Below are 9,949 nucleotides of genomic sequence, written 5' to 3' on the forward strand. Positions count from 1 at the left end.
ACCTTAGAAACATAACCCAGGAAAAAAAAATCAAGGGAGCAACGTTGATATTAAATCGAACCCATTCTGAAAGGTTGATGTAATATCTAGAGCAGGTTCTCATTCAGAAATATTTGGAAATTCCAGGAAAACTTTAAACCTTTTACGATAAACCAGCCACACAAACCTATCCGACGTCCACAGTGATGTCAAAACTTAAAATTACCGAGTATCTATTTGACTATATCACGTGTGGCGCGGAATCCGGTCATTTAAAAATAGGATCGTAAAGTGTTGATAGTTGTCAACAACGAACGGCGTTATAGTTAACGAGTAAAATCAGGAATTGTTGGAAATGTCCGCCAGGGACCGCCGAGTGTGGACTCTGCCCAGAGCTTAATGAAGTAGGTCATAGAGTCATAATACAGCACTTGGATAAAGTACAGAGTGCCGCTGAATGGATTTTTAAAAATCATGTTATTATCCCACATAAATAAATTAACTTTCATCATCAGTCTAGTTCTGTTTCATAATGTATATAATTCAAACCAGGAGTGAATTCAGGAAATATTCTTCCAGGCAAAATATAGCAAATATTTGGACTCGTGCCGTAAAGTGTGGGGGGTCAGAGAGCTTCGGGAGTGAGATCAGCAGTTATGTGTTGGGTAGAGTGAACCCTGGTAAGAAACGGGGAGGTAACGGAAAACTAACCCTGCTCCAACCGTTAACGCACATTTCGAACGCAGATTCAAAGAACAAAGGAGTTTCAGGAAAACAGACCAATTCTAAACCCGAGCGATTGCTTCCTTAGTGTTCGCCCGCTCTCCTCTCCACTGAAAAAATAACTCAGTTTGGGTCTGAATGCGGGTCAAGAAGTCAAAGACACATTCAGTCTCATTACACCTCGGGAGCTTTGGGAATCCATTTAAACGCGTTTGCAATTTTCGAACTAATTCGAGGCCCCCATTGTAAAGGAAACAACTTCAGATTCCAAGCTCCCACTTCGGCCGTTTGTATCTAAGCTCACATGTCTCCCCGGGGATCTGGTAGAACTAAATGATCGTGAATATAATCTAAAGATTTAGCAGCAGCCCCTCCAGCTTCCACTCCCACCCATCTCCCTTCTAAATAGTTTCCATATTTCCAGCCTAGTTGAACATGTTGCGGACCGAATGTATTGGTTCGGTTTGTGAGGTAGGGGTTGGCTCCCGTGGTACATTGAACCGAATTAGGAGAACACCGAGTGCATTCACCGAAGGAGGGAGGGAGGATTATTGGGAATGAGATGAAATGTTAGCCCGTTGGTGGGAATCACATGTCCACATAAAATGTAATTGCAGCACTCCACAGCGGCACCTGCAAATTTGCTGAGATCGGACGCTAAAATTGGGGGACAGTCTCACTCTCTCCCTCTCTCTCCCTCTCTCTCTCTCTCTCTCTCTCTCTCTCTCACACACACACACACACACACACACACACACACATGGGCACACACACACACACACACACACACACATGGGCACACAGGCACACACACACAGAGGCACAGGCACACACACACGCACACAGGCACACACACACGGAGGCACAGGCGCGCACACACACACGCACACACACACGGAGGCACACACACACACACACACACACACACACACACACACACACACACACTTTAACTGAGATCTGTACACCGGAGATTGATATGAAAGAGTTTCATGCCATTTCCTGGCACAGACACAATGGGCCGAATGGTGTCATCCATGATTCCCGGCAGATTTCTCAACAATAAAACTGATGTCCTCAACTCTTCCATTTACGGAAACAAGGAGTGGTTTACAGAGACAACCACAGTATCGGGTTACTTCGGCTCCCGCACATTCTCCACCGGCGAGGGTGTTGGTGGCGGTGGTTTGGTCGCTGTTTGAGGCAGTGGTGAATTCATCTTTTGGAATGGGTTGCAGTGGCCCAGAGGACGAGAAAAGGCTTCACTAGGCCTCGCTAACTCAAGGTGGTCCATGCTTGGTTGGAGTAAGACCTGGGATTGGACACGGTAATGTCGTGGTTTAAGTGGCCGGACTAACAGTCAGAGGGCAAGGCCATTGAACCGTGATCTTAATGCATTATCCAGCGACAGAAGGCAGTTGGGAGTTAAAATTCAGGTAATTAAATAAACTTGGGTTAAAACATAATACACTGCTCTCAGTAACAGAAAACATGAGTCAACCGGAATGTCCTAAAACGCCCAGAGAGTGCAAGCAGGCAAATCTGCCATCCTCACCCGGGTGTGACTCCAGACCGCCAGTGGGTTTGACTCTTCAACTGCCTTCTCGGTTCAGGCACAATTACGGATGGGCGGTCGCCAGTGGGGAAGGACTACAGTTCAGGGTTCTTCTGCCACAGGAGAAGGAGGGACGGGGTCAGGCGAGGAAGCTCCTTAAATATTGTAAATACCGGATTGGGGTATCACCCCAGGGAGCCACAGGAGTGGCATCGGTGCTGTGTTTTTTATATATAGAAAGGTAACACTAATGATTGATCCGTACACGAATGTGAAGGTTTGCACTGTTTTATTGTTGTATATAGTTTGTTTTTTTATGATGAACAAAGCTTATTTTGGAATTTTAAAAAAACCATCCCATCACCGAACCATAACTGAATATTAATCAGCCATGATGTCATTGGAATGGGCTTCTAAGCGACAATATTGTTGCCTGAACTGGAATCCAGCTCGCTGTGGGCCCTATAGAAGACTATGTCGGTGTGTCTCCACTAAGAAATTGCCTGATCACCCTGTAGTGAGGTAAATAGTGGAAAGCTCTTCCTCGTCTGAGTGACGGGGGATAACTCACACCACCCTCACTTCACTCCACTCAACGCGATTACTCAATTATTTATATCGGAGCTATCTGCTCTCACATTGCAACTTTTACATATCCGCCTTCCCCTGCTCCCATTTTAAAAAATTACAGAACCTCCCCACCCCCCCCCCCCGCAACAAATGTGTAACTGAATAAATGATTCGTGAAATATTATTAATACGACGCAATCGAGTCTTTGGAATGCAAAACAATTTTCATTATTGAAGTGTTTTATTCTCTGTTTATTGGTGCAAGTGGATACAGCGGCCACAAAATAAACTGTCAGCTGGATTTACATCAATACAAATCCAACCACTCACAATCACGGTCTCCGGCTCCGAACAGAAATAAAATATTCCAAGGTTTGCATGAAGTTGCCGACCGCAACTGGGCGCATCATTTCCAACAGATATTTGAATAAGATTGGACTGGATAGGTTACGGCCCACGACCGGAGAAACGAAACTGTTTCCTTCTTGGCCACTGATGGGGGTTCCGGGAGGATTTCAGCGAGGTCTACACAAATATCGCCGGCCCTGTTACATCAATCTTTTTATGATGTTTAACAGAGAGAGTATGGGGAGATAATGGAGGCCGTCAATGTCGGATGGGACCGAGGAATATCTTTGTATTGGAAGCATGGCCCGATAGATTTAGTTTCTTTTTTTTTGTAAAACAAGGCGATTACGTTGGGTCCCCCCCCCCCCCCCTTGTCAGCGAAATACTGTAGCTGGTTACTAATTTGTTTTCAAAAGATTCCCTCCACCCAAAACTTGAGGCTGTCAATCATCTTGTGTCGCCCAGTGTGGGGTTGTTGTTTTGTTAAAGGCGCTCTATAAATGGAAGTTGTACCCACAGATAGAGCAGCGCTTACTTTATATTTTGTACGGATTAATTAGCCCCTTTCTTCTTTATGTCTGCAATATATTCGACCCCAGAAATATTATTACATTATATTGATTTAATATCATGTCCGATGATCACAAGGTTTAGTATCAATTCAATTGGGCCGGGCACCTGTAGGATTAGCTATCGACCTGATTATGCGTGCGAAGGAAAGATAACTTGGCGGAGATGTAAAAGTCCTCGGAAAATATAAAAGCAGCAAAGTATCAGCACAGTAGAAGGAAAGTCTAGAACCAACGAGTTGTCTATAACGAGAGACTAACTCGTTGGGGAGAGATTTCAGAGGCGTGCTTGTTTGAGAAAGAGTTGGGCGGGTCACTCGTCTAATGGAGATATCACTACGAGGATCTCTCCACCATTATTGCTATCTTAACTCGTCTATTAGTGATCAGACGTGTGAACAAGGAGCCGGAGCGGACTGGGGACTGAGCCATTCTCCCCGTTCAGGATTATCCAGTGGTTTATGTTTCTGCGTGTCTACGGTTGCTGGGCAATTGGATCTCAGTTGTTGAAGAACTGAGGCCAGAGATATAAATTCACGCAACTCCATCGACCGCCATTCCACATTAAGCAAGACCTTGTAAACTCTCCAGACCTCGCTCACCGTTTAATCTTAACATTGTTAAGCTCCCAAAACTCTCCAACTCTTTGCTTCCGGTTACTCGCCTGGGTTCCAGAATTTAATACAACACAACTGACACACATCGCCGATTCCGGGTGTTAGTAAGGCGCCGTGAAAAATCCGCTGCCTGATATTCATTTCAATTATTTTCTTTTGTTAAAAGAACGGGGTTTGTGTGTGTGTGTGTGTGTGTGTGTGTGTGTGTGTGTGTGTGTGTGTGTGTAACTGACTGTATTTGGAAGAATAGCATAACATTTCCATCCCGATCCAGGCCATTCAGCCCAACAGTTCCATTCTGGTCATCCCATACTATCCCATGTTCTTTTTGGTGCCCTGTTGGTACAACCTTGGTCCAGGGCCCAGTAATCCGCGTCATCGTCGAAGGATATTGGAAGGGAATTCATCTGCAGAGGTTTATAGGAAGGGCGGAGGGAGAGAAGACGGGGCAGGTGTGCCTGGTGGTGGGATTCTGCTGGAGATGGCGGAAGTTGCGGAGGATATGTCGATGCTGGTGAGGTGGTCGGTGAGGACTAGGGGGGCGGAGTGGCAACGGAGTGCGGGAGATGGAGACCTTGTTATGACAACTTTAGCATCATCAGCATAAGATGATCCAACTACCGAGGGATTCAGGAGATCTTCCTTCCCCAGAGAAGGTACAACTCAGTCCCGCACGGGAAGGTTGCGGCTTTATAGCAGAGATGCGTTTCAGGGGCAGGCAGAACTGGACACAGAAGGGAACATGGGATAGAATAGGTTGCCAGCATGGAACGGTTGGGCTGAATGGCCCGAATCAGCGGTGGAAATGCTATGTTTGTCTTTAAAAATGCACCTGAAAAATAATTGTAGTCAATACAGTCACATATGAAGAATTCTTCCCTTTTATATTGTAATAATGAACATTCCCAATTCCGAAGTCCAAGCTGGTCTAGGTCCATAACCCGGGATCTGGGTGTTCCCAGCAAGGCCGCACTTACGGCCCATCCCTAACCGGGCGGTGGTATCAGAGGGACAGGACCGTCAAACGCGACCACGTTGCTTCAGCTCCACACCTCCCGGCTCAGGGTGAGAATCCTCCCGGCCCTTCCACTTCCCATCTTCCCTGACGTGAGCTGGAATCACTCAAGGTGAGCTTGCCCCCTCGCCTACTCAACCTCCAGCCTCCAGCTCCTCTAGTCCAGGATAAAATGTCGGCACAGCATTGTGGGCCGAAGGGCCTGAACTGTGCTGTCGTGTTCTATGTTCTAGTCCCGGGCCGCACGCGGGTTCGAGGGTTCTTTCTTTTCCAATGTTTTTAAAATTAATTCCAGATAGAAAATACAAAGTACATGAAACAAAAGAAAAGACAAAGTGTTGAAAAATACGTTGTATTGAATCACACTTGAAATCACAATATATTGATAAACAGGAATGATAACTAATTAATATTAATAAATTGGAATGATTTTATTATAAAAAAAAATCTAAACCCATTACCAAGACCGAAGCTGTTTGGTTAAAAAAAGACAAAAAAAAACCCTAAAGACATAATAGTATTAGCCAGTATCTGTACTTTAAGCACCAAATCAATGGTTATGAAAGTAGTTCAAAAAGGGTCCCCACAATATTTGAAATTCCAGATTAGATCCAGAAATTGAACAACGGATCTTCTCTAAATTTAGATATGACATAAAGGGTTCGGGGTTTAAAATTGAGGATCAAACAATTGTTTTCGCTGGTTACGAATTTATTTTCAACAACCCCCCCCCCCCCACCACCACCACCCCCCGGAAAAAAGCACATCCTGCTTCCCTCCCAAGTGCGGAAGACGGCCATTCGGCCCATCGAGTCCATACTGGCAGTAATAGCAATCCAACCACTGCCCTCTCCCTCTTGAATAACACAACTGTATCTGCCCCCATTGGTACCAAGCACTCACTGAGCAAAAAAATCTTCACAACTTAAACCAAACACGTCAAACAAAATGCCATTGAGCAACAGAGTCATACATCACAGAAACCTGCCCATCTCTACCCATCCAATGTACCAGGCAGGCACTTGGCTCCCAGCCTTCCCTGCCGGATTCAAGTACTCGTCCGGATACATCTTAAATGTGTGCAACGGCTAGGCAAAGGATTGCCGAGTTGTAGTTTGTCGAATTCGTTGGTGTTCACGTTCTGGAGGCAGTGGGCAGTGAAGAGAGGAGGGCCTGTTATATATAATACCTGCTATACAAGATGCACTATCTTCCCTCGAGATCATACTCAAACGTGCCCCCCTGCACACAGACGTGACACATTGTCTCTGAGGAATGGACATCCGGATGGAGAATTATTTTCCAAAGCCTGAGTGGAGAGAGAAAGAAAGTGGGCAGTGAGAGGGAGATAATAAGCGTGCAACACACACACACACACACACACACACACACTGCGAGAGAGGGCTAAGGAGGTATAACACACACAGGCAGAGAGGATGAGGGATTCTGAGAGGAGGCAGGGAAGTGGGAACCGTTTGAGCAGTAGGATACAAGAGTACGGACGTGGGCAGGAAAAACGGTGAGACCAAGGGAGAGATCGATAGCAGAGTGGTAAAACGCAGATAATCCAGTTAATCGCAGCATGACGTGAATGGGAACTCAATAGCGGACTATTACGTTGCAATCACACAAACTAAACCTCAAGACTTGACAGAAATTGCAGGGAGATGAGGCACCGCTCGGTAACGCACCTGGAACCACTGTCCAGGGACTCCATCGCTCAGGCACGGCTCCCGGCTGCATTCCTCCCCCCACCCCTCCCTCCCTCCCTCCCTCCCCCCACCCCTCCCTCCCTCCCTCCCTCCCCCCCCCCCCCTCCCCCACGCATTCCCCGCTCCGATGAATAGTGGGAAAGTTGATGTCCTGCTGCCAGCTCCTTCCTGTGAAGGGAAAGGCAAACGGGAAGCCGGGGCTGGGCCAGCCGTCCCTTCGCGTGAGATGGAGCCGGGTCCCATTTTCTCGCCTCAGGAAGGTAATCACGTTGAGAGGGACAAAATCTTCCGTTGCTGCAACCCAGCTGTGCGTCCGTCCTGCGTTCATTGCTCAGCTGTAACCGAAAGAACACAGCTGTAAGAGGAACAACATTAGGCTGAGATGTAGTCCGCGCTGCAGTGAGATGTAGGTGAGAGACTCCCACTGATGTGTGGAAATTCAAACTCCATCAGCTGGGCCCATGAGACTGACAACACGAATTATTACCAACCTGATACATGACTGGCCTTGACGTATTGTAAGGGAATATATTGATTTGATGGAACAATTAATTTAGAGCAAGACATGTAGCGATTATATTTCCTGTATATATTATTATGAATTATATTTTTGTAATTAATAATTCCCAATTATGCTAAACTGTGTTATAACCGCGAGCATTTTTAAATGGCTTCTATCGCTATAGCTTTTTTAAACTTTCCTTCTTTAAAAACGCTATGGAAGTACATTTAGTTACAGCCGAATAAACTGCAGTTAATTTAGTTTTTGTAGAACACTACAGCACAGTACAGGCCCTTCGGCCCACAATGTTGTGCCGACGTCTTGTCCTGCTCTAAGATCTATCTAACCCTTCCCTCCCACATAGCCCCCCATTTCTCTATTATTCATGTGTTTCCCATTTCCCTTTATTAATATTTAAAAAGGGCAGGTACATGGATAGGAAAGTTTCAGAGGGATATGGGCCAAACACGGGCAAGTGGGATTGGTTTAGATGGGACTAGTTTAGATGGTCGGCATGGACCCGTTGGGCCGAAGGGCTGTATGACTCTATGAATCCCAGATCTCAACCCTACCCAAAGTATTTTACACCCAATCAATTACTCCCGAAATGTGGCCACTGTTGTGATGTAGGAAACGCCGCCGTCAATGTGCGCGCAGTAAGATCCCACCTGCTATTCTGGTGATATTGACTGAGAGATTAACTATTGGTAATCCGGACAATTTCCCTGTGGTGAGCGGCGACTCTATAACTGCACCCTCCTTCCAAATCCAGACAAATTCCTGCCGGGACAACATCTCCCAATCGGAGAGGCTTCAGTGATTATTTGTCTAGTCCAACAGCAGGAAGCCGCGGGTATAAACCGGGCGAATCTCACAATGGGTTCATATTGATACCCCCAGAAAACACGTGGATGATGGCGCATGTTGGAATAATTAGAAGGCTTTAGATGTAAAACAACATGTACAGAAACCGTATAATACCAATTTGCAACGCGGAGGTTGTCTGTCCATTGGCGAGTCAGCGCCAATTTGTAATTGCTCTTATTAGTAATTCTTCTCCCAATGCACTTGCCCTGTTTTCTTTATAACTCGCGAGACCGCTCGAAGATATAATTAAAAACAAGCAACATGGCGAGAAATTAAATGAAAGCGAAACGCCGTCGTAATGCAGAGAACTAGATTGAGGTTTTAATATTCAGTAGCCTCCGATAAGAGGCGGGAAGGAGCGGATTTGTGCTCAAGGAGATACCTAATCCGTGGCCGTCGATGTTACTCCAGCGCACTTATTTACACCACTTTTTGTTACAACGTGGGATCAATTTATTTTTGCAGAATTTTGTTCTAAGAAATTACGCATATTTTTACATCCACGGCAAATTCTCGTTAATTCACTTAACACTGGATGTTCCTTTCAAAGCATCAGTGATCGAAATTACTTTAAATCCTTACAGAACATTGCAAAATCCTTATTTTATTGATCCTATTTGGTTGTAACCCAGTATTTGGTGGGTTGATAGCCAACAAAATCCGCGTAATTGATGGAAGGGGTACACTTTTCCAGTCCGCCCCGCCTTTGTACACATGGTCCTGAGGCAGGTCGAAGTGTTAAATATCTGGGCAAACGAATGTAAGGGGAGAGAGAGGGTGTAAAATCACAGATATGGAGGGTATTTCTGACCCGGGACTGTCTATAGGGGAGAGTTAATCGGGGGGGGGGGGCGTTCAAACACCGAAGGCGCTGCCAATTACTCTACAGATTGGGCAGCGTCTGTGGTGCGAGCAACGAAGTTAACATTTCTTCAGATGGGCATCTGAGAGGGAAAATGTGGCGAGGGAAGGGTCTGGTGGGAGTGGGCGACCAGCATGGCCCCGATGGGACGAATGGCCTCCCCCGGCGCCAGAACCCTTCCATAATGCCACCGGGTTAGCGACACGGGTCCATTCGTTCCCGTGGGTAGCGCTCCCGCCTCTCTCTCTCTCTCTCTCTCTCTCTCTCCCACTCTCTCTCCCTCCCTCCCTCCCTCCCTCCCTCCCTCTCTCTCTCTCTCTCTCACTCTCTCCAGTGTCTGAGCTCACAAGTGGAATTGAAAGATCCCAGAGGGAATCCCCCGGGTGTCCCCGACTAGTGTTTCCCAGACGCTTTAGAATTACAACCTCGTCGGAGTTGGTGAGCGTTTTGTACAAAGTACTCCCCACCTTACAACGGCGAGCGTTCATTTGCACCGAGTTGGGCGTGATGGGCGCTGCACAAATGCAGTAGTTTGTAGCAGGGAGTCAGATTGGCAAGTGGGCCCCCGAACGTGAACAAGTGCAGAAGAGACTTTTGGTCCGCCAGTGGTGCAAGGGGAAACGCATGGTG

This window comes from Pristis pectinata, chromosome 17 (assembly GCF_009764475.1).
Source record: "Pristis pectinata isolate sPriPec2 chromosome 17, sPriPec2.1.pri, whole genome shotgun sequence".
Classification (NCBI taxonomy): Eukaryota; Metazoa; Chordata; class Chondrichthyes; order Rhinopristiformes; family Pristidae; genus Pristis; species Pristis pectinata.